Source organism: Rattus norvegicus, chromosome 17 (genome assembly GCF_036323735.1).
Source record: "Rattus norvegicus strain BN/NHsdMcwi chromosome 17, GRCr8, whole genome shotgun sequence".
Classification (NCBI taxonomy): domain Eukaryota; kingdom Metazoa; phylum Chordata; class Mammalia; order Rodentia; family Muridae; genus Rattus; species Rattus norvegicus.
The window spans coordinates 63764925-63790109 of record NC_086035.1 but is presented as its reverse complement, the minus strand read 5'-3'; the positions used below and the strand labels follow the sequence as shown (position 1 = coordinate 63790109).

General features: G+C 42.5%; 2 long non-coding RNA genes across 2 annotated transcripts; both read left to right on the top strand.

The window, feature by feature from the left end:
- The first annotated feature begins 4311 nt into the window (after nucleotides 1-4311).
- Nucleotides 4312-4812, top strand: LOC134482863 (uncharacterized). Its single transcript, XR_010059486.1, has 2 exons — nucleotides 4312-4429; nucleotides 4566-4812. It is a non-coding gene; the product is annotated as an uncharacterized LOC134482863 (long non-coding RNA).
- An 8941-nt stretch (nucleotides 4813-13753) lies between these two features.
- LOC134482862 (uncharacterized) lies at nucleotides 13754-19720 on the top strand. The gene is made up of 2 exons (XR_010059484.1): nucleotides 13754-16304; nucleotides 18286-19720. It is a non-coding gene; the product is annotated as an uncharacterized LOC134482862 (long non-coding RNA).
- The last annotated feature ends 5465 nt before the right edge of the window (nucleotides 19721-25185 follow it).

Here is a 25185-nt window from a genome sequence, read left to right as displayed (position 1 = left end):
TGAGATGTGGCTCAGTGGTTAAAAGCACTCACTGCTCCTTTTGACAACTACACAATCTATATCTGGCAGCTCACAAGTACCTATAACTCCCAATCTAATGGATCTGACTCTTCTCTGACCTCTGAGGGCACACATGCATAAAGAAGCAGACAATGTATATAAAAATAAAACATAGAAAAAATCTAATTTCAGACAAATCTATCTTTGCATGAAATTAGTTATTAGGGCACTTTTAAAAATTGAAACTTGTCCTACTTGGCATCGAGGAAGTTGAGCCCTCACATTCCTCCAGTTAGTGAGCCACTGGGGAAGGCCTGAGAGGGAGACATGGCTCCTCTCAGACCAAGCATTCACCTGCTTCCAGCCTGGAATCACTAGAAGCTTCACAAATATGTGGCTGCCAAAAATCCCACCCTAGAGACCGCATTCATGAATCTGGGTTTTGTCACAGGGGTTTTAAATTTTTTCCTCAGTTCTTCTAGTGTGTAGATTAGTTTAGTCACTAGTGAGCTCAGCACCATGGAGAAGTCTACAGCAAGGGGTGTATAGTTTTTGGCTCTAGGAGCACAGCTGGGAAAGGGATTCCATTGTCCACAGTGGGGCCTCCTCAACATCTGCTGCGACAAGATCATAAATCTACCCAAACCCTCAGAAAAGATCTCCACATGTTATCACAGCCTCCCCATTCAGTTTCTTCTGCTCTATTCCTGCCTCAGTGTAATGATTTAATGGAACCCTTCTAGGAAGGAAAAAGGTACTCTAAACAGATTCTTGTGCACATCCCTTTGCCCATCAGACTATTGGAACAAGGGTCCCTAAGGAACTGAAACTCCCTGAGGGGTTTCATGCCAAGCAAAGGAAAAGGCTGAAGCCTGATGCCAGCAACAGTGATGCTTGTCTCCCAGAAATAGATTTTACATACTTAGGACAACGTGTCAGACAGCTTTGCAGAAGACAGCAGAGCTGAGCCAATGATAAACGATGGACAGGAAGACATATTGGCCAGGATCGCTTAGTTCTCTGCCTCTTGTCTTCTGTTGGCCCCCAACAGCTGCCAACTCACTGGACCTAGTGGTTCTCAGCCCTGTGTGGCCATATTTAATTATTTTTGCTGTTTTGCTCTTACCTGTTTGTTTAATATGCCTATTTAGGACAGATGACTGATCCTAGCTTGTTAGGTCCTCCAGAGCTCAGGCTCTGACTCTAACATCTTCTCAATGTCACAAACCACTCTTGGGAAATACATCTACAAGTACCAGTTCCTACATTCTCATCCAGTCAATCTCCAAACCGTGTTTGCTTCTGGAATATTTTAGAGGCATCTCTCCCCTTCATTGCTACTTATGGTCTTGTGCATGGAGAATTCTCTTTAGTGAGAACATAGTAGATTCTGTGTGTTGGGTTGGTCCCCTTTCCACTGACTGATATTCTTCAGGTGAAGCTTGCACATCACAGAGCATGTATCAGGCATTAGTGATACCCACATAAGGACAGCCAGGAAGGATGAAGCGATGACCAAGTTGAGAGAATATGAATGGGGTCTCTCCTGCTGGTTCCAGACTTTCAGTGGTAGATCTTCAGACACGTGCACATCCAAGAACAAATCGATGCATGGGCTCAGGTGCACAGTTCTCTGAATATGGAAGCTGGTTAAACTGCTGAGATTTTAAAGTATGTCTGAGGCAGAGGACATGGAGATCTTGACCTGCACGAGTCCAGATTCCTCAGCACGATGCATGCTGCCACGGTTATCATAGCATGCATCACGCTGAGAACTGATATCTACTTCCTCAGCACTCGTTAATTTCCCTCCTCACTCTGCTCTTGGGGCTCTGGTAGTCTTGACCTCATGTACCATGCCTCCTCCTGCTGTCACCTCTGCCTTGTATACCCCCTCTTCTTCCTCTTCCCATTTTTGTTTGAACACTACCCACTTGTCTTTGAAATTGAAACGTAGGCAAGAACTCTTCCAGCAAACAACCTGTCATGTTTTAGTCAAGACTAAGTGCCTTCCATGTCCACACTCCTATCCCTTCTCTCATCTCTGCTTTGGAAGGAAGAAATGAAGGAAGTCAAGTCCTAAACTTCCCTTTCTCTCTGAAATACCACCTGCTGCCTTCCTCCCTTGTGCAGATGCCAAAGCCAGGATGCACTCCACAGCATGGCCTCCACAGTATAGCCTACATAGCAAGGGCTTCCACAGCCTTTGAGCTGACCTGTAAGGACACTGAGCTGAAAAGTTGCCACTGCTCAGTCAACAAACCTTCTACAACCAGGCATCAGCAGTATCTCCCCTGCTCTTCCGTGGCCTTTCCCAGCAGATCTCTGTCTGCTGTAGTAAAGTAGAAACTTTGGTACCTCCTTCTATTCGCCCCTCTTCTTTGCAACGTATGAAATCCAACCATGAGAGGAGGAATTCCTATCTGCCAAAGTGGGGTGGGGGGGGACCAGTGTTCAACCATGACAAGACTCAAGGGTAATAAAATTCGGAGCTCCAAAATTATATTAGTTCTAAATACAAACTATGAGGCATATTTTTCAAGGTCTATAAACACCTCTCACCTAGAAGGCACTGCTTGGAAAAGAAAGAGCTATGGTAGGTTCGAACAATGGTAAGAAAATAATTGGAATGCAGGTAACAGACATCTGTCATACATGGTCTGCTAAGAGAGGACAAAGGAGGACAGGTGCTGAGTGCAGAAAACCTTGCCACACGGAAGCAGGTGTGGAAGCACGTGACCCTCTCTTGGGGTGGGAACAGCTTTGTGTCACGATGGTATAATCACCTCTTGATGGTGTAAATATCTTTGCACGCTGGTGGCAGGGTGCAGCTGCAGTTCTGGCCAACATTTAATAGAACTCAGCTGTTCCTTGAAGTGCAGCGGAGCCTCTCCAGGTTTTTAGTAATCCGAAGAAGAGAGGCAACAGATCCACACAAAAAGCCATCTCTTCAGACCAATCCCAGTGAGGGATTGGAAGGGAAAGAGAAAGCCAAGGAGGCCCATTCAGTCTGATGTAGAAATAAAGGGTGACGACTCTCTTGGTGACCGAGAAGAGAACAGATTCCTGGGACAACTCATTGGTATGATCATCAAGTTAGGAAGTGAGCAACAGGGATTAAGGACTCATCTGTTATGGACTGGAAAGACCAGTGAGAGAGGAGTTTCGGGTTCTAACAGATACTTGGTCATTTTTGTGTTCTAAAGCACTTGTACAACTTAACTGAGTTAAACAACTCTGCAGCCTCAGTCAGTGTTCTTATTACAAATACAAAATGTCCAGGGATTGGAAATGGATTAGTGGTTAAGACCCTGTGTTCTTCCTGGGGGTGAGGTTTGGTTCACAGAACCCACAGGGCACACAGAGTTGCCTGTAACTTCAGGGTATCCAGTGCTCTCTTCTGACCTCTGCTGGTAGTGCCCTACATGTCCATGATATGCAGAGACATATGCATAGTTAAAAATAAATAAAAATTTTTATATATTTCAGGAGCTATTTTATCATCAACTCTCATTTGTATTTTTGCTTAACTCTCCTTAAACTTATTAACAGCCATTCGGTGACCTGTAATTTCTGAGCCTTCTGCATTCCTAGCCTGAGTGCTGAGATTCTAGGCATGCACCACTGGATCTGGTTAACGCCATACTAGCGATCCTAACCTAGAGCTTCCTGTATGCTTGGTAAGCACTGTGACAACTGAGCTGTCATCCCCACCCCCATGCCAGTTAGGTTTCATAGTAAGAAACTGAATTGATACAAACAAAATGTCTCTGATAATCCGTAGTAGTGACATGGCGTTATTATTACTGTTGTCGATGTTATCTAATAATTTCTATACTTTACCCCTGGGCTCACATTCCTTAATGTTTCAGAACAAGAAGTATTCACGCCTTTAAGGGAAGTTAAGAGATTGACATGGAAGACACTCAATCCACTTAAGCCAAAACTCTAAAAGGACTCAGAGCATGCAGTGTAGACCCACAGGAATACCTGAGGAGTCAGGGCAACAATTCCATACCCTAAGGCTAGATACAATTTCATGAGTTGGGTATGCATCAGGAAGAAGATTTTTAAAAAAAGCAAAGAGGGCTTAGATCTGATTATGATCCGAAAGAGGCTGGGCATCTCTTCTCAGAGAACGAGGTACCTCCAGTTTTACAGAAATTTCTGGGCTTAGTTCTAAGCAAAGAGTTCTAAAACAGAAACCATGATATCAAGACTGTAGGAATGGGACACAGGTTCCGAACATCAAACCCTATACATGAAGACTGATGTCACAAAGGTAGAAGAGCCTTAGGAGTCACAAAGAAAGGGTGACAGAGCTGAGATCAGGGAGCACAGCAGTTTTCTCAGCAGACTCCTAACAGATGAGGGTAAAGACTCAGATAATTCAAAGATTCGTAGCACTGCATTCAACTTCCCTTGACCGGTAAGATCTGTACTCCAGCAGTTGATGCCGTGGGAAGGCACGATAAATTAAATGATTAAAACAACATTCTATTTCTTATGCAAATAAGGTTGTAGACTGAAAAAGAAACGTTACAATTTATCTTACTTGGGAATAGAGCTTGAACAAAGAAGAAATTGTCTTCAAGCAGGAGCTTCCTATCAAAAGAAGATGTGAATCCAGGGGCAGAGACTTGGGTCAACTGTGTTTGGATATAATCCTGAAGATGGACGTGCTGACCATATTCTGCCTTTGCATGTACTGAAAAGTGCAGCTACCAGGTGAATGGGGACTTGCTTGTCTTGTGCCTTGTGGACAGCTTGTTAAGACAGAAAGGTGTCCAAACCAAGTAAAATCAGAACACCTTACAAGACCGGGGTATTCAATCCTTAAATGTAAAACTCCCACTTCATCTCACGGTTATACAAATCCATCACTTTAACCATAATCTTAATAGAGTTTGAAATGCAAGTTGATGAGAAGCATTTGGTAGCGCAATTACAAATTATTTGCTGATTCATTTTTTCTGAGACAGAGCATGTTAAAAAAGGTTCAAGAACGGTCTCTAAGGACTGCATACTAGGAATAGTCACCATCTCTTCAAGGACAGATACTAGTGTGCCTGACTATGCCTTTAAGGGAACAGAAAAGCCCAATATTGTTCAAAGACAGAGAAATCATTTTCATACAATCAGTATTTCTGGAGTAAGCCGGTCGGGGGTGCTGGTAATTGAAACATTTCTCTTATTATTAACTAATTGTCACCCTGTTTCTTCTCTCAGATTCACAACACCATGGGCAGTGACCTTACAGCAAGTTTGAGATTAACTCAGTTTTTCCAAGTGCACTTTCTCTGCAAAGATCCACTGATCCCAATGAAGGGAAAATGATGCTTAGAAACAAAAGTGACAAGGTTAGGTTTAATCCAGCTCACATATTCCATGCATTGGAAAATTTATATTTATATAGTCAGTGTTCTATTGCTGTGAAGACATACCATGAATGACCACGGCAACTCTTATAAGTGAAAGCATTTAATTGAGGGCTTGCTTACAGTTTCAGAGGGTTAGTCCATTATCATGGCAGGAATGTGGTGGCACAAAGGCAGAAATGGTGCTGGTGAAGTAGCTGAGAGCTACATCTTCAACTGCTGAGAAAGAGGCGGGTAGAGGGAAGGAGGGAGTGAGGGAGGGAGAGAGAGAGAGAGAATGAATGAATGAATGAATGAATCAGGCTTGGCATGAAATCTCAAAGCTCACCCATCATAACACACTTCCTCGAACAAGGCCACATCTCCTAAGCAATAGTGCCACTCTCTAGTGACCAAGTATTCACATCTACGAACCTTTGGAGGACCAGCACAACTGTCAAGTTCTCACATCTGGGAAATAAGGAATTATATTAAATAAAATATTATGTCTCCTCAAAGATCACATATTTTAAGCTCAAGGTTAAGTAAGACTCCCTGTTCTCAAAACAGGGTGCGCTTAGTGGAGGGAGTGCTGCATGAGAGAGATCTCTGTTTCTCCACAGGCAGACTGATTTCCTATAGCAGTCCTGGAATTTTCTCAGATATCAAACACAACAGAAAAAATAGTATCTTCCCCAGGCATCAGAAAATTGGTCCTAAGACAATATTCTCCTATTCAGAAAAAGTTATACTGTCTTAATATCTAATTGAGTGTTCAGTTCCAACCACACACATCTCAAATACAATGGGATTCAGGGTACCTAGAAAACTCTGGGGACCAAGGATGGGGAAAGCAGAGAAACTAGAAATCATAATCCTTCTGCCACAAACCCTGGAGATCTGAGCAGGTTGTCTTTTCCCCAAAAAGACTCTCTGGAGAAGACTGCCTAGCAACCGTTCCTAAGACAAGCAGGAAGAGCTGGGTTAATTTTATTTAGAAAATAGTGTGCAGAAACATAAAAGGATGGAGTGTTTTTGGAGGGTTTGATGGCATCTTGCTTCTCTTTCTATTACTGTAAAAACGATTATGAATAAAAGTGGCTTGGGGAGCAAAGGGTCATTTTCATATACTTACAGGGGAAGGGAAGTCTGGGAGCAACTTAGGTACATGGAGGCAATAAGTGCAGCAGAGGCCATGGAGGAACACTAATTAGTAACTTGTTTCTCAGGGCTTGCTCCACCTGCTATCTCATACCACCCAGGACTAGCTGCCTAGGGATGGCACCACCCACAATAGGCTAGGCCCTCCCACCCTTAATCACTAATTGAGTAAATGCCTTACAGCTGGATTTCATGGCGGCATTTAATCAAGGAAGGTTCCTTTCTCTGTGACAACTCCAGCTTGTGTCAAGTTGACACACAAAACCAGCCAGTTTCTTGATCAGTTTCTCCCGGGTCTGACCCACTGCTATCTAGCAGTATGTCACTTTCTAATATGCATTGTTGCTTTGCTTTTGAATAAAGTTTATCTTTCCTTTGCAATCTGTGTGAGCCTTTATTTTAATTCTTTGGATAGGAGGTCAAGAACCTGAAAATACCTGCACAATTCTCAGATTACAGAAGACAGTTTCAGAAGCCAAGGAGGTTTCCATACTATAGTCACAAGACCGACAGCTAGTCCCTCTGTTAGGCTCTCACTTGATGAAATAACAATTTGAAGGTGAGAAAGAGTGACAAGGACTACAACCCACTGACTTCAGAACATTCATAGATCTATGATGACTTCCACAGGAGTCATCACAGTGGTTCCAGTTTTTTACCATTTAAGAGGCCATTCGTTAAATGCAGTCTTCCATTTGAACACAAGAACTTAAGGCAAGGAGGAAAACGGGTATCAGGAAGCACCTTATTGCAGGAGAGCTAGACGCTTCTATTAACAGGAACATGTCAATAAAATATATGGGAACTAATATCATTTCCTGAACTTCTCATGGAATTATCGGCGAAGGCAGGAGTGATGGTAAAAACCTGTGGGATGGGAACAGGTTCAACACTGGATTCTAAGAGGAGGGGAAGGGGAAAGGGATGGACAGAGGACTTGCATGAAGTTGGTATTGTCTCGTACTATTAACCTTAATGATAATCCAGTAAAGGCAAGTCTATTAATGTAAGCTGAAATGAGAAACTGCAGCCTTATCACGGGTGCTTAGATCTTTTTTTTTTTTTTCCTTCGGAGCTGGGGACCGAACCCAGGGCCTTGCGCTTCCTAGGTAAGCGCTCTACCACTGAGCTAAATCCCCAGCCCCGTGCTTAGATCTTAATAATTGGTTCATAATGTCTTCGAATAAATTAACACAAAATTCTCATCAGTGACTAGAATCTCAAAGAAAACTTATCCTGTTCAGACTTGTTTGAGAGAAGTGATTTATTCTTTCCCCAGTGGAAGCCTGAAAGTATAACTTTGTCTTTAATCTGCCCTGCTTTGATAACTGGTAGAAACTTGGTTCAGGGAAATGGTAGAAAAGACCCATAATTTTTTTAAGACAACAAACGTTGATGTTTACAGCTACTCATTTGTAATAAACCCTACAAGGAATTGGCAGAAACTGCATTGAACTGTGGCTGTATTCTAAGGACTAATTCAGAATAAATTATATCCATTTTGAAAAAAGATTTTACTTTTAATTCATTTCATTCTCTCTCTCTCTCTCTGTGTGTGTGTGTGTGTGTGTATGTGTGTATGTCTGTGTTGTGTGTGTATGTATGTGTGTGCTTTTGTGCTTTTGAATGTGTGTGTGCATGTGTATGTATGTGTCTGTATGTGTGTATGTATGTGTATGTGTGTGCTTTTGAATGTGTGTTTGTCCACAGAGCTCAGAAGAGGGTTTGGGATCTTTCAGAGTTGAAATTATAGACAGTCATGAGCCATCTAACTCAGGTACTTGGAACCAAACTCTGGTCCTTTGCAAGACCAATACATACATGTTCTTAACTGCTGAGCCATCTCTCCTGTGCTAATTTTCTCCACATTTGTGTAATACAATATACTAAGCAATGTTTTTTCATTTGATTTTGCACACAGCTCTTGGAGTAAAAGACTTTACTATAATCTCCTCTAGGTTAGGACAACAACTTGCTAATGTAGCAATAAAAGTGGCTCAACTATTTATTGGTTTTGGTTTTAGACAGGGTCTCACTATGTAACTCTCGATGGCCTTAAACTTGCTATGTTCTGCCTTTGCTTCAGGAGTTCTGGGATTAAAGGCTTGCACCACCCCACCAGCCAGAATTTTTTTTTCAATCTGTCTTCCTTTAAGAAATGTTGCTGTAAAATCATAAAAAAATGGCTTTCTTTTATCCCGCACTAGGTCCTGCACTAGTGCCCCAAGATGTCTCATAGATACCTTGATCTCAGTCAGCAAAGCAACACACCCGCTTGCTCCATCCCATATAACACTGCCAAAGGCCTCTCTCTCAGCCTGGCAGCAATCTCTCTACCCGTCTAGTTCCCAAGGCAGGCTGCCACCATGCCAGAAACACACAGCCCAACTCCATGGCAGCCCAGTGTCTCTAGCCGCCACACACTCTCTTAAACTTAAATCGCTACATGAAAGAACACACAGCACAATAACCTCTGATCCAATTGATAAGATATAATTGCCCACCTAAACATACAAAGCCCTATACATATCTTTCCCTTAAGAATATTCATAACAACCTGTAAATACACAGAGTGGAATCTTAACATCAGCCTTCATGTTCTCTCTGCTGCTTCCTCTCCAGTCTCCTTCCGATCTTGAGACACTGAGGTGCGAACTGATCTAGTGGAGATAAAAGACATTATTGATTTTTTTTTATAATTTTACAACAACACAGAAATGTTTATCTTATCGTCCCTTTTTCTTGCAAATGCTACTTATAATACAAGGCAGTATCGTTTTATAATGGCCCACCAAACAACCTCTCCTACTAAGTGGATTAATCCTGAAGAAGATTATGACAAGGATCCAATGCAAACAAAATAGAAAAGGAAAAAAATAAGAAAAAAACTTTTCAAAAGATTAATGTAGACTCCAGGAACAGAAGCTACATGCCTGTAGTTGCAGCCCATGGGAGATTAAGATAGGAGCATCAGTACTTCAAGGCCAGCCTTAGCTACATAATTTGAGGTGAGCCTTGGTTGAGACCTTGTTTCTACAACTCAACAACAAAGACAAACAGCAAACAAAACAGAACAACAAACAAAATTATCAACCCAAGGGTAAGTTTTCCAGTAACTGAATCCCAGAAAATTATAATCATTTAATGTCAAGACTTGATTTAAAGTAACTCTAAGACCACAGTGTATGGAATGGTATACAGATATTTTAATGTATCAATTTAGCATTTGACACTTCGCTTCCTGTTGTCTAACCATACTTAATACCATGATGTCACAGAATTAATAGTAAGATTATGTCATCTAGTGAGAGATTTCAGAATATTTCCTCAGTGGTAAGATTAATAAATAGATTTAAGATTTTCTTATTATTACCTCACAGTTAAGCTAATTGGCATGCCTTTATCCTTAGGAAAACTTCGGAGTCACATGTCATGCCAGGATGGTTCAGTGGATGATCCATTTCTCACAAATGCTGATCAGCAATAGTATTGATGGGGAAAAACATCTGAGGTTCTGGTAGAAGACAAACTCTCATGGATTCATTGTGTAGCTTCAGGGTTTGGGGCTTGGGTGGTATCTCTCATGTGGATCTCATTCTAGCCTCTCCTTAGCTCAAGGGTCTATGTAATCTCCATCAAAATAATCCTGATAAAATACAGAGAGCATTGCACAAAAAAAGAGAGCTAAAGTGTATTAAGACTAACATTGATATTCTAAAGGGGTGCAAATGGATAATTTGTTGATTCACATTTTAGACAAGTTTTGTAATTTCTAAAGTTTCTACAACAGAGTGATATTCGAAGGTCTGTTTTCCTGCCCACATGATTGACGAGCCCATTTGTATTAATTTCATTATTTTATTTATTTGTGTATGGGGACAAGAGACACATACATGTCATGATTCATGTATAGGAAGTCAGAGAAAAATCTATGGGAGTTTCCTTCCAGCCTATGGCTCACAGGGATTGAACTCCTTTACCATCTCACTTGCACCTAATGAATGGTTACTGGATGAGATAATGGTCTGGTGTGCCCTGGGTTTCAATCTAAAAGTCTCTGGTTGACTATAATCTTAATTCATGTCTCCAGTCAGAGCTAAAGGTACAACTCACTAAACATTTAAAGACGGAGTCCTGCAGTCTCAGCCCCCAGTTTATGAGCTACTGATTCTGAGGGTCAGATCTGCCCTCAGTGCCTTTCAAGCAAAAGTATTTTCACTCTTGTTAACAGCTAAATAAGGAATCTTTGAATAAGGCAGACTGTGCTGCAAGAATGCTGGTGGGCTTTACTCCATACTTTGATGGTTTTAGGCAAAAAAGACTACAGTACCCAGGGAAGAGAATTTCTATTTCCAGGCAGCTTCGGGGTCTGCCTTTCTCTCTTCTACCCACCTGACTGAAGATTGCCAGCTTGACCTTCTTTACAATCATGTAACCCAGTTCCTTCAAATAAATCTCCATCTTCATCTTTTTATAAACACACACACATACACACACACACACACACACACATTATTGATTATATATTCGCCCCCCCCCACATTGAATTCATATGTATCTTAAAACAGTAAAGAGCACTCTACATTGACGATTCCTGATGTTTCCATTCACGTAATTTCCAGAGTAAGGACTGAAAATAGCATTTGCTGCTAAACCAAACCAGACATGGAGACCACGATCCTCATACACAAATCAAAACAATTTACTCCTGGATTGTTTGAAAGACAACATGCTTGCTGCCCCAGAATGCAAAGATCATATTTTCTAATTGCCTATCCATGATTTAATGCCTCATTGTAATATGATTAACATTAATTCATGTGCTTTCCTGGAGCTTGTAAAATTGCCTTTCTTTTTAGTAACAAAAGACACACCTATTTCTTCTCACCAGGGATGTCCCTTAGACTTAGAGCCTTGGTCACTCTTTGCTTAGAGGGAGCTCTTTCCTTGCACTTTGGAGCCAAATGTTGTCCACTTAGAATTTGTGCCATTCATTTCTAGGTCTAACATTTCCTGGTTTTCTTTTAAATAGCTCCTGGATCCCATAGGGCATTAGAATGATTTTTTTAGTATTTCAGTCCTTTCTTGCTCACTCTCCTTCTAGTTTTGTCTTTTCGGAGACCATACCTAGCTAGAGGTCTTTAAAAGGACACACAAAACTTAACATATTTACATTATTTCTTGTTCTTATTGTGTGGTTCTGTTTTTTGTTTTGTTTTGTTTTGTTTTTGTTTTATTTTGTTTTGTTTTGTTTTTAAATTTGCTTTGCCTCAAACTCTAGGTCCTTATGAATGTTTCCGAGGAATTCTGATGCGACCTCTTAATGTTCGAGCTAAAAACCTGCAAGGGGCCATCGTTTTTGTTTGTCTGCCCTTTTTTTTTGGAGATGAGGTTTCATTATTGCTCTCTGACTGACCTCCAGATTTGGTAGTGTGTACTGGCATTGTAGGTATCTGTTTGCATGTCCTACTAAGACCATTGCTTTTCACTGGATTCCCATATTAAACCCAGCATCCCAGGCACCCCATCTCCCAAAGAAGAGCTCTTTGTATAAAAGGCCTCCTTACTAATTTGTACTTTGTAAGAAACCACTTTAAACCAAACAACACGAGGAGATGCTAGCCCACCTGTGCCAGAGTAGCCAAGGGGTCTCGGTAATAACTGAAATGCTCAATATATTTTTCAGTTGCTGCTCCTGTTCTCCTAGGCCTTTTTTGTACTGCTCTTTGGGGTGGGGGGTGAGGAGATCAAACTAAGCTGCTAGTAGACTGACTTCCAGGAAGCTAGGATGAGGGTCTTAAAGCCCACATCCACAGTGACACACCTACTCCAACAGGACCTCACCTTCTAATAAAGCTACTTCCTGGACCGAGCATACACAAACCATCACAGGGACCATCACTTATTGTTAGTTTTCTTCTGTTCTTGCCTTAGTGGGTGCTTCAATTACTATGCAGATAATACAGAAGGTCAGCCAATACTCAGCTTCTCCTAGCCTCTTCATCTCTCTTGCCTCCTCTCTGGTATTCTAATTTATTACAGCCATCCAGTGACTTTTGATAGATATTCTAGAAAGGAAAACCTATTCACCACAAGGACAGTATTTATAGCCAAGATCAAGCTCATTTAAGTCACAGTTTCTGGTAAAAATATATCCAGAAGTAGCTATAAATACAAAGGTTTCAAGAAGTTGTTAGTAATAAATAAAACAAATTTCTACAGTTCAAGTAAAGCATAGCTTGATACACTAGGTCAAAGTCATCACTGCTCCTTCGCTTGCTAATTAGATGCTTCATCTGTCATCAGGGCTGCTCCCACACACTAAGTATTCCACTCAACTAATCATGTTAGTAAGTAAAATAACCTTATTTGATTATCATTTCATAGACAACGTTTTCTGTGTCTCATAAAGATAAAACCAAGTACATTTAAATTTATTCAAGTTTATTCCTTTTTGGGGGGGGGGGACTCACTTTCACTACAAAGTCAAGCCTGGCTTTGAACTTTGGAAACTTTTGCCTCAGCCTCTCATGATCTGGAATTACAGTGAGCCACCATGCCTGGCTCGATTTTGAAGTCTTGTAGACTCCTCCTCTTTCACTGCTTCTGCTTACCGTCATTGAGTGCTATTGAAAATAAGCCATCTTTTCCATCTATGTTTGGCATGGCGAAACACAATTTATAAAGTTCATTAATATGTTAACATGGTTCCCTCAAGATCATCAACTTTATGACTTGTATGACTAAAGAATTAATGAACAAGAGCTAGAGTTAAAGGAGACGGTGAATCTACGAGGACTTGACACAGCCACTTATGTCATACACTGATTGCTGACTCTGGGCACAGCAGATGGTGCTAACGGGGGCTTTGCTCTTCACGGGTCTGCTGCTTGGAGCATATAGCCAACCAGGCCTCTGGCTCAGGCAGCCTCAGTCAGTATTTTTTTTTCCCTACATCCTTTGCAGTGTCTGGGAGTTGGGTGGGCAGATCCACAGCCCTCCTTGGCAAAAAGTCTCTGTAAACCAGAGTAACGTTCTCAGTGTTTTCATGAGATACAGACTTGATTTTGTGGTCCACGGGAAGGGGATGGGGAAATGCTCCAGAAAATCTCCAGGCTCTCAGATGGAAAGCCTGGAGAGTGAGGATAAATCACTCTTTATGTACAGAGATTTAGCATAGACCTACTCTTAGCAGACTGGAGTTGTAGCCGGGTCCTCCATGTGATCTCTTGAAAGACCCCCTCCCAGAAAGGGAATTGTACAAGCCCAAGGCCCTCAACTATAGAAGTAAAAAGTAAGTTTTTAGATATGTGGGACAAGCTGACCCATCATTTAGACGAAACAGACCAGAAAAGAAAACAAAATGCAGAAACCAGACTAAATTATGGGCACTGCTCCATGGGCCACCTGGCAGGAAAAAGAAAAAGTCCCTGACCCCCCGGAAGCCCTGACCACCATGTACTTTTTGCTAACTCACTGTTATGATTATAGCCAAAATAGGTAATGTACACGTATGCCTCATTTACTCCACCAATCACATCCCTGTAACCATGCATCTGCTTCTGTAAGCCTGCTTCTGCTCCCAATACACTATAAAAACCCGTCCCTGGTTCTGCTAGGCGCACCAGTCTTCCAAATTGACTGGGACGCCCACAGATACCTGTGTATCCTGATCAATAAAAATCCTCTTGCAGATTGCAGCCGGTGGACTCGGACTGGTCATTGGGGTTTGAGGATCTCCCTCCTGAGGGAAGATTCTCTCTGAGAGTCTTACATATGGGGGCTCGTCCGGGATCGGAGATCCTCTGCCTAGAGACCACCGACCACCCACCGGGAGGTAAGCTGGCCAGTGTTTGTCTTGTCCTGTCTTGTCTTGCTTTGTGACTTGTTCTGTAAATGCTTAGTTACTTGGCTTGGGTCTAGACCGTTTGTATTTGGGCGGGCCAGAGAAGGAGCTGACGAGCTCGGACTTCTCCCCCGCAGCCCTGGAAAACGTTCCAAGGGTGTTTAGAGCCCGGTTTTTCGGGGCTCAGCCTGTATCGGAAGGATACGTGGTTTTGGGTTGGAGGAGAGAGGAGAGAGCCGGATCCACTGAAGGATCCGGACCCTTGTCGCCTCTGTCTGAATTTTTGGTTTCAGTTTGACACCGAAGCCGCGCGGTGCGTCTGTCTGTCTGACTGTTGGAATTGTTTGTCTTCTTTGTGTCCTAATTTTCTTTGAACATCTGTGGAAATTGGTTATAGGATGCTTTGTCTTGGTCTTGTTTGTCTGGGTTGTTTTCTGTGGTATTGTCGAGTGTCTTTTTGACTTTTGTTTCGTTTTTGGACTTTGGATAGATGACTGTGTTTAAAATCTTGGACTGACGACTGTGTTTAAAATCATGAAACTATTTGCTTTGTTTGTCAAGGAGTTTTACTTGATCCTCTTGGTGCTTAACTTGGAAATAATTTGCTTGAGAAAAATTGTTTTCTGCTACGGAGTTTTATCTTTCTCTCTTAGCCTCCTCCCCAAGGAGAGATGCCCCTCCCTTTGCTCCCCTTGTCCATTCTAGCTGCTGTTAACAGTTGTGTATGAAGAACTCCAGGTTAGTGAGTGACCCTGTCTGAAGCAGGTATTAACAAGAGCCTGAAAGCTTTACCTTAGATCCTGAAGAAAAATTCTCCCTGTTGCTTAAACATTCACAGCTTCTAAGGAAGGGACAGCACAGAGTAGGAAAATATAGGGGCTGAGGGTGACAAGCATGCAGGCCTGCTAGCAAGCTGCAGGCTGCGCGTGGGCAGTGGCGCAGCTCAGGCCAAGTCAGCGTAAGAGGAGTTTCAAGGTGATGAGGCCGGCTGGGGTTGACGCTTTGACAACAAAAAGATAGGTATAAAGTTAGTGGTTGTTTTATGAGACTTTTGGCCCTGAAAAAATAATAATTCCAGTTGCTGCTTTCAGTGGCCAGACCTTCAACACTTGCTCACAGAAGGAGAGTGTTCATTAAGAGAAGTTCTTTAAGGGAGCCTGCCTTATCTGCTCGCCCTATTCCAAGAATTCCAAGAGAGGAATTGATCTCCAACATTAAGTAACCTTCCCGGTTAGTCATCATTGACATGGAGAGTGCCTTTGATCCTATCCCCACAGCAGCCAGTTCCTGCCCCTGTGGTCAAAATGCCCCAGGTTGGGGGACAGAGAAGCCCCTGAGATAGTTTCGGAGGGAATCTACAACAAACTGTGATGAACTTTGTTTTGCCAGTCAAAATTTAGAATTCGGGCTTTGGCTGTGGCCAAGGTCAGGATTAATGTTTTCTTTTCCATGGGCCTTTAGCCCACTGAGACAGTTTGGTAAAGGGCTGCTACTGAGGTCCTGAAAGTCCCAGGTGAACTGGTTACAATTCTTTTGTCAGCCACTTGGCATCTAGCACCCAGGTCCTAGCCATCTCTCCATCCTTTTGTTATTAGTTCTTAAGTCCAGAGAGATAGTCGGGGTAACAGATCAGCTCCCTCTCTGCTTGCCGTTCTGTTTCACAGACACAAAGCTTGTGCTTATTTTTACAACAGCCTTTTTGTCCCAAAAAGTCCTCCTGGTTTAGCTGTGTGACTAAATGCTATTTGTCCTCTTCAGTGGACCTCTATTCTCTAGATTCTCTTGTTTTCTCACCATCCCATTTGAGATGCTTGTTAGTAACTGTTACAGGTCTTCTTTACCACTGAGGAAAGACGGAATCCTACTGGAGGCCAGAAAGAATGTTCCAGACATGGATAGAAGACCCTCACTCCTGACTGTTGACTTGAATACTCCTGAAGGTAGGGAGTGCTCCAGGTCTGCCACCAGGCTCCAAGGGTGGGTCTCCGAGGGGCTGGAAAATGCCCCACCAATCTGGCTAAGATAAGGAAAAGATATAAAGAAAGAAAGTTACAGAAATTTGAAGGGTTAAGCTAAGTTGCTGAGAGTTAGTGTAAGTTGCAGAGAAAGTAAAGTTGAAGTGTAGTTACATAAGTGGACAGCCTCTAATAGCTGTAGAGGAAGATGCAGAAGATATGAGAGAGAGACTGAGGAAGAGAAAGAGGAAAGAAGGTAAAAAGAGCAGGAAGCTAAGGAAGAAAAGAGACAAAAGGAAAAAGAAGCTAGAGAGCTAAAGAGGGATAAAAGACAGGAGAGGAATATATACTGGCCACAGTAGTTAGGAAACCTAGGAAGACAGTACCTGGCAACAGAAGAGAATTCCTAGCTAAAGATCAGTGTGCCTATCGCAAGGAAAAAGGACACTGGGTCAGGGACTGCCTCAGGAAGAACAAGAAGGGCCTCTCCAGCAACCCGGAAGGCAAGCCTCTTGGTTCTAGAGTGCTGGCTATGCGCTAAGATAGAAGGGAAGCCGGCCCAGTTGTTTTGTGAATACGGGGGCCCAACACTCTGTGCTCCTACGCCCAAATGGGCTAGTGTCAAGCAAAAGACCTTGAGTGCAAGGGGCTACTGGCAACAAATGATACTCATGGACTACCCGAAGAACGGTGGAGCTTGGCGTGGGCCGGGTATCCCACTTGTTCCTTGTGATTCCAGACTGCCCCTACGAGTCTAAACCCTGCAGCCCTGCTCCCGGACCCCGACCTAGACACCCCCCTTCATGACTGTCACCAGGTGCTCACTAAAGCACAGGAGTGGCATAAAGATCTGACTGACCAGCCACCAGAGGGGGTAGATGCCATCTGGTTCATAGATGGGAGCAGCTTCTTAGAGAAGAAAAAAGATGGGCTGGGGCAACAGTGGTAGATGGAAACAGAATCATATGGGCTCAGGCCCTACCAGAAGGCACTTCTACTCAGAGGGTACAGCTCGCTCCCCTCACCAAAGCCCTTGGGCTGAGAAAGAGACTTAACATCTATGTGGACAGCACGTATGCCTTTGCAACAGCCCATCAGCAGAGGGGCCTGCTGACATCTGAGGGCAAGAAAAAAAGAGATTCTGGCTATGTTAAGGACCCTCTATGACCCAGCCAGGCTGAGGAAGAGACTCTGCTACACCTCAACGAGAAAGAAGATCCTGCTACAATTTTTACAGGCAGAGGCATGGTAAAACAAATGCATCAATAGACTCACTTAGGGGTAAGCAAACTCATCCAGACGTTTTCAAAAACTAAATATTATGTCACAGGTCTCAAGTATCTCGTGGAACAGATAGTGCACTGATGTATACCAGGCCAAAAGGTAACTGTTTTCAGGAAAGTTGACTGTGGTATGAGGCTCCATGTGGAACGGCCTGGATACTACTGAGAAGTGGACTTCACAGAGATAAAACCAGGAAAATATGGTTATAAATGTCTCCTAGTGTTTATAGATATCTTTTCAGGAATAGGTAGAAGCTTTCCCCACCAAGCAAGAGACGGCCTCAATAGTCATTAAGAAGATACTAGAAGAAATCTTCCACAGGTCTGGAGTGCCCAAGGTAATCTGGTCAGACAACAGCCCTATTTTCGTTGCCAAGGTAAGCCAGGGTGTGGCCAAGTATTTAGAGGTTGATTGAAAATTACGTTATATTTACAGACCTCAAAGTTCAGGACAGGTAGAATAAATAAATAAAATTTTAAAAGAGACCCTGACCAAATTGACCATGGAGACTGGCGTAGACTGGGTGACACTCCTTCCCTCTTGCTCTCTTCAGAGCAAGAAATACCCCTTCCAGATTCAGCTTTACCCCCTTTGAGATCTTATATGGGGCCTCAGCTCCCCTGACTATATTAGATGATGTTACTGAACCAACATGTCATAGTAATAATGATTTGTATGCCAGGCTAAAAGACCTACAGGTGATACAGAAAGAAATCTGCTCACAGCTGACAGCAGCCTATGCCCCGGAGACCCCTGAGACATCCCATCAGTTCCAGGTTAGAGACTACAGCTACACTGAGCCCAGACACTCGAGCCTCGCTGGAAAGGACCGTACCTGGTGCTGCTGACCACCCTGACAGCCATCAAGTCTCAGCCCTCACCAGCAGCGTACTAGCTGTTGGGGCTGAGAGCTGGGACCTAGAGGGACACTCAGATCTTCAAAAAGCTCCCTAGACTTAAGTGATTGAGAGGTTGCTATAATGCTCACTTGAGGAGTGTGTTTTAGAAACAAGAATTTCATGTTTGCCTGTTTGCCCTGGGTTCCCTCGGAATAGGTGTAAGGATAGGCTTGATTTTTATTGCAAATGATGTAATATTACATATGTTAGTACTCCTAACACTTCTTGGGACTGTACCTCAGGGATCACAATCTGTATAAGTTTAGAAGTTCTAAAAGACCTTGGTGTATAGGTTCAGATAGTGTCCAGATTAGAATCCTGATGCTAAAGACTTAATAAGACACAAAAGAGAGTTCAGAATTATTTAAGGCTATCTAGGTGCTACAAGGGCAGCACAAGGACATCTTCAGTTGCCCTACAATGCAAAAAAGAATAAAAAAGACTTTTTAGCTGACCTCCAAGAACAGCTAACCTCCCTCTCAGAGGTAGTCCTTCAAAATAGGAAAAGATTAGACCTGATATTCCTTAAAGAAAGAGTCTGTGTGCTACACTAAAAGAAGAATGTTTCTATGCAGATCAGACAGGAATAATAAGAGATATAGTCTTTCAGTCATTCAAACTTTTGTGCTGAGACAACAGTATCAGATGGTTAAAAAAAAAAAAAACAAACAAACAAAAAAAAAAACAGAGGTACCTTAACCAAGTTGAGTGGAAGATTCCACTCAAGGACAAAAAGAAAATGGGGGAATGAAAGACCCCCTCCCAGAAAGGGAATTGTACAAGCCCAAGGCCCTCAACTATAGAAGTAAAAAGTAAGTTTTTAGATATGTGGGACAAGCTGACCCATCATTTAGACGAAACAGACCAGAAAAGAAAACAAAATGCAGAAACCAGACTAAATTATGGGCACTGCTCCATGGGCCACCTGGCAGGAAAAAGAAAAAGTCCCTGACCCCCCGGAAGCCCTGACCACCATGTACTTTTTGCTAACTCACTGTTATGATTATAGCCAAAATAGGTAACATACACGTATGCCTCATTTACTCCACCAATCACATCCCTGTAACCATGCATCTGCTTCTGTAAGCCTGCTTCTGCTCCCAATACACTATAAAAACCCGTCCCTGGTTCTGCTAGGCGCACCAGTCTTCCAAATTGACTGGGACGCCCACAGATACCTGTGTATCCTGATCAATAAAAATCCTCTTGCAGATTGCAGCCGGTGGACTCGGACTGGTCATTGGGGCTTGAGGATCTCCCTCCTGAGGGAAGATTCTCTCTGAGAGTCTTACACTCTATTCTGCACATCATAAGTTGAAGACAAAAATAGCAGACACCTGGGCTCCCAAGGCCAGCTGCAGCAGGCCACTTTGGAGTTTGGCTTACAACAGTTGGAGCACAGTGGCCTTCTCTAGCCTTGATAGGTTCCATCAACACGAAACGGCAACTGTCACCTCAAAAGAGATGGATAGCTTACTCTAGAGCCTAATATGAGTGACCACCACGGCTGAGAACACAGTTTTAAGTTACTCCAAATACCACATCTTAACATGGAAACAGTGTCATTGGATTCTTATAGTAACAGAACAAAAAAGTCATAAATCAAGGCACTTTCCAAATACATCGGTAGAAACATAGAGAAGGGAGTTACATCAAAGCTTGAAAACCCCCAGCTTTTGGCCTCAGGTGCTGTTTGATGGCACCCTTCCCGGTTGGTGGGAGCTTGTCAGGGTAATACAGTAGAAGAGGTTTTCATCTGTTCGTCACGTCACCGGAAGTTAGGGCTAAAGGAATTAGACTCCACCCTCTCCTCAACCATTGGCATTCCAATCAGTCAATCAGCCTTGCAGAAAGTGTCAGCCTGAAGATGCAGCTTCTTGTGAGAACTCTCCTTCACAGAACCCACTAGAAGGCAGGGGTTAGCCATCCCGCCCCGTCCCCCGCCCCATACACACATCCTGGTAGCAAACATAACAGACCTCTTCCTTTTCTGAGTAGGTGAGGGATTTCATAACACTGACCTTGCCTCGAACAATCTATAATCTAACTTGCCTATAGCTTGCTGGAAGAAATGAGATTTTAGGGGGAAAAAAGTTAATGAAGCTTTTGTAAATGTACTGTTTGAGTTTCACATCTGCTCATACCAACAGACATCACATTTAATTCAGAGAGAGATTCCAGGTCTGAGTGAGAATGGAAGAATTTCCTTTGTAAAAGGAAGTTCCCAGCCATCCAGCCATTGCAGGCATTACAAAGTCTTAGCTTCCTTTCCATCTGAGGTTTCTTTAAAGGCATTAAGAAAAAGGCACTATACACGTATGTACACACAAGTGTGCATGGGGGGTATAGTATAAGCCATGGAAAGGAGAACAAGAAAAGGTTTTTTGGTGGTGGTGGTGATGGGTTTTTTTGTTTGTTCGTTTTTTTGTTTTTGTTTTTGTTTTTTTGTTTTTTATTTTGTTTTGTTGTTTGTTTGTTTTTTTTTTTTGATGGAAAAGGGACCAAACAAAACAAAGATAAAAGATACTTGAGTCATGAAAGAGCATGTAAATCTAATTGTTTTCCTAGTTTTAACTCTCTCATGAGATTTTGTTTTGTTTTGTTTTAGGTGGCAGGTACATGCATTAAATCATATCTGACAGTGAAAGTATAAAATCTAATGTGAAGCTCCAGTTTCAGGAGGGAGAGCATAACTGTACACAGATAGGTGACATACAGAGACTTTGGTCTGCTTAATTTTGGTGTGTTCTTTTTTTGTAATTTTCAAGTTCTTTACAATAAGGTTTTAATTAAAAGTAGCTCCCTAAATGCTTCAAGCTCAGCTCAACTGAGATCTGCCTGGCTGCCTGGCTGCCTGGCTGCCTGCCTGACTGCCTACATTGAGTTTAAAGGTGTTATTAAGTCTGGCAAAGTTCAGGCTTCAATTTCCATTTTATATTTGCTTATTTATTTGTTCGTGTGCGTGTGCGTGTGCGTGTGCGTGCGCGTGCGCATGCGTGCGTGCGTGTTTGTGTGTGTGTGTGTGTGTGTGTGTGTGTGTGTGTGTGTGTGTGTGTCCCTGCACCAACACACCCAGTTGTGGTAGTCAGAACTCAGAGGAGACATTTCTCTCCCTCCACTATGCAAATCCTGGAAACCGACGTCAGTGGCCAGGCTTGACAAAGGACCTTTACTCACGGAGCAATCTGACTGTCCACGAGTTCTTACTTTTAGATTATACCACACTGTCAGCTCACCAGGACTGATCCAGGAACAATTCCTCTTCTATTAGGCCAGTCCTCCCTGTGACCTTGACCCTCCTTACTCACTGGACAACCAGAGCTAGAGCAAGACCCCCTGGGAAGGATAATTTCCTATGGGACTGTCCACTTTGGGGGATTTAAACCTGTGAACAATGGTCAGACCTCAGAACACGTTCATCTTCACAAACCTGAAAAGATATGACTGACACAGCTAAGCAGGCAGCGCCAGCCTGGATTCTGAGTACAGAGACCTTGCCAGCAATTTATTTCTGCAATGAGTTTAAATAACAGAACTGTCCATGCGTGGTGTATGTTCGGGAGTTCAGGATAAATAATGTAATCAGGTGAGGTGCTTCGTTCTCACCAAGCATCTCGAATCAGTGATAAGGCAATTGACGTAGAAACCATTTTGTAAACTCAGGATGAAGTCTTTCTTTCCCTCAATGGGCCCCTGCTGGAATCTAAATAAAATCTCATTGTCAGAACCAAACACCACCACCATCACCATGCAGTAGACGTACCCTGCAGGGCCTTGGTTCATTTCCTCCATTTCTGTACTACAAAGGAAGGAGATGGGAAATGGAAAGGTTGCTATCCCAAATCTTTCCCTCCTCCCCTCTCTTCGTGTGCTGTTCATCTGCTTTTTTTACTCTTAAATATTCTTATTTAGGGCTGGAATCAGTAGGAAGTAGAAGCATTCAGGACAAACAGCCTATGCCTCTCATAATCTGTTCCTGAGATTTTTCCCCCCCTCTGGCTTTCTTCATTCTCTTAGCCAATTTTCTAGCACACCGTTCAGTCTCTTCAAAAACTTGCACAGGGTCTATGCTGATTTATATTCCTACCAGCAGTGAATAAGTCTCCCTCTTTTTTCTGTGTTCTCTCCACATTTTGTTGTTTGCTTTTTTCCTCGTGGCCATTCTGTCTGGGATAATGTTCATAACAATTTTTCAACAGAGTCCAGCGTTTTAGTTGTCACTGGTTTCTGCAAGTTCCATGGTTGGTTCTGAGCTATGAATGATGCTCAATGGAGCCAAGGCTCTAGGATAGGGTAGAAATGTTTAACAGTAGGAATGAAAACAATGAAGAAGGTAAGAAGAGAGGATGCTGGGACAGTCAAGTCCAGGCAAATCCTTCTGGACTAAAGGAAATGCAAACATTTCACATTGGCCTCTGGATGCTCAGCCTGTTTGTAAAAGGGAAATATTGAGTTGGTGTCCTATTTAGGATTTTGTTGCTGTGAACAGACACCATGACCAAGGCAACTCTTATAAGGACAACATTTAATTGGGGCTGGCTTACAGGTTCAGAGGTTCGGTCTGTTATTATCAAGGTGGGAACTTGGCAGCATCCAGGGAGGCATGGAGCAGGAGGAGCTGAGTTCTACATCCTCATCTGAAGGCCACTAGCAGAATACTAACTTCTTAGCAGCTAGGGAGGGCCTGAAAGCCCACACCCATAGTGACACACCTACTCCAACAAAGCCACACCTACTCTAACAGGGCTACACCTTCTAATGGTGCCACACCCTGGGCCAAACATATATAAATCATCACATTTGGGTCCTTGATGATGAAGAGCTGTGCCCCTGTACACCATGCAGAATGACTCACTTGCTGGTAAAGGTTGTGCCCACACACTTGTTGGTCCTAGCATTGGGTCCCCTCATGAATGAGTGTTGGTTTGCTTTGTCATTTTTTTTCTTTTCTTCCCCTTCTTCTCACATTCCTCTCTCTCCCCATCTCTCCCCTCTCTCCATCTCCTCACCCTCCTCTCTCCCTCCTTCTTTTCCTTTCTTTTTCTAACCCTAACCCTCTTTTCATTATTGATTTATATTTTCACCCAGGAATGTCTCAAAATCACTATGTAGCCAAGAATGACCTTGCCTTCGTGATCTTCCCACCCCTACCTCCCTAATGCTGGGATTGCAGGCATGGGCCACCATGACCAGTATATAGGGTGCTAGAGATTGGAACCTCGTGCGTGCAATGCAGGCGATTTAACAAGGAAGTGTGGTTGTATTTGGCTCATATTAACCGTTGAGCCAATTCTTTCAGTTTCAGCTAATTTATATGACTATGATTTTCATATTTTAAATGCATTTTAGATTTTAATTTTTAATGAATTTATTTTGTGAGTATGTGTAAGCATATGTGTGAGTGTAAGCAGGTACAGCCCACAGTCCACATAGGGAGATCACAGAACATCTCTCATGGGTTGGTTCTCATTTCAATTGAATGAAGGCCATTAGGCCTATGTACAATTGCCTTTAGGCTCTGAGCCAACATCTAGTCTGCATTTTATTAGTTTTTTAATCTGACACTATTCGTCAATATGCCATGTAACATATTTACCAGAAAGTTACTTGGCATTACTAAAACAGTAACCCACAGCAAACTTAGACTTTCTGTCTTATCTACTTTTTATCTTATTAATAATTAATTTCACAGGAATATAACATCAGGCAGGCTAACCTCCTATTTTCTGAAAATGAACTTTCTCCATTAAGAAATGCTATTTTCCCAGGAAGTTGGATTATGACTCACCTCCATCCCCTTTCTCGCACATTCAATAAAATGAGATTTCACATTGCATTCATACCCCCCTGTGCCTTTCGTTTCTAACACAGAAGAGACAACATTAGGTGCTTACACGTCCTCAGGCTCCTCGTGTGCTTCTAATGCATAGATTTTAAGTTAAGATTTCTCTTAAAGTGTGTCCCTTTCCTTTTTAACCAAAAGTTTTATTTTTAAAGCTGCCAATCCCACAAGAGAGGTTGAAGACTGACAAAAGGAGAACCTGCTCTGTCCTTAGGGAATGGTAAAACAATTGGCTTCCTCTTCCTTTCTCTTCACTTCCTGATCAGGAGGGAAGCAGTTTCCCTGTGGGAAGCACTCCTACTAAATCATTACAAATGTGAAAGTAATTGGTTCAATCAATGGCTAAAACTTCTATAACTTTGGCCCAAAGTAAATCCTTTCCCTTTATAACTTGATTGTCTCTGTCGGTTTTTACAATAATGGAAAGCCAACTACTATATATGATTTCTCTTGTTTTTCCTCCTATTTCTTTCTCTGTGTTTAAAATGTATACATTAATCTCGATCGAATTACTTTCAGATCAGCTATACATCAAAATACTTAAGCATTTATTCCCTAAAGATATTCTTTTTTATTTCAAAAACATCAATATCATTCTCCAGAAATTTAAATTTTATTAAGCAATAATATCAAATATACAGTCTTTTTAATAAGTTCCTAACTGGCCCTCAAATGGTCTTACAGTTTGTCAATTTTAATGCCCGGTCAAATGATGGCCACTATGGTTGTTTGAATGAAAATGTTCCAAATAATCTCTGGCTTTGACTATTTGCTCCCCTCATTAGTGCTGCTATTGGAGAGGCTGGAAAGGCCTGGCTTTGCTGAAGGAGGCACATCTCTG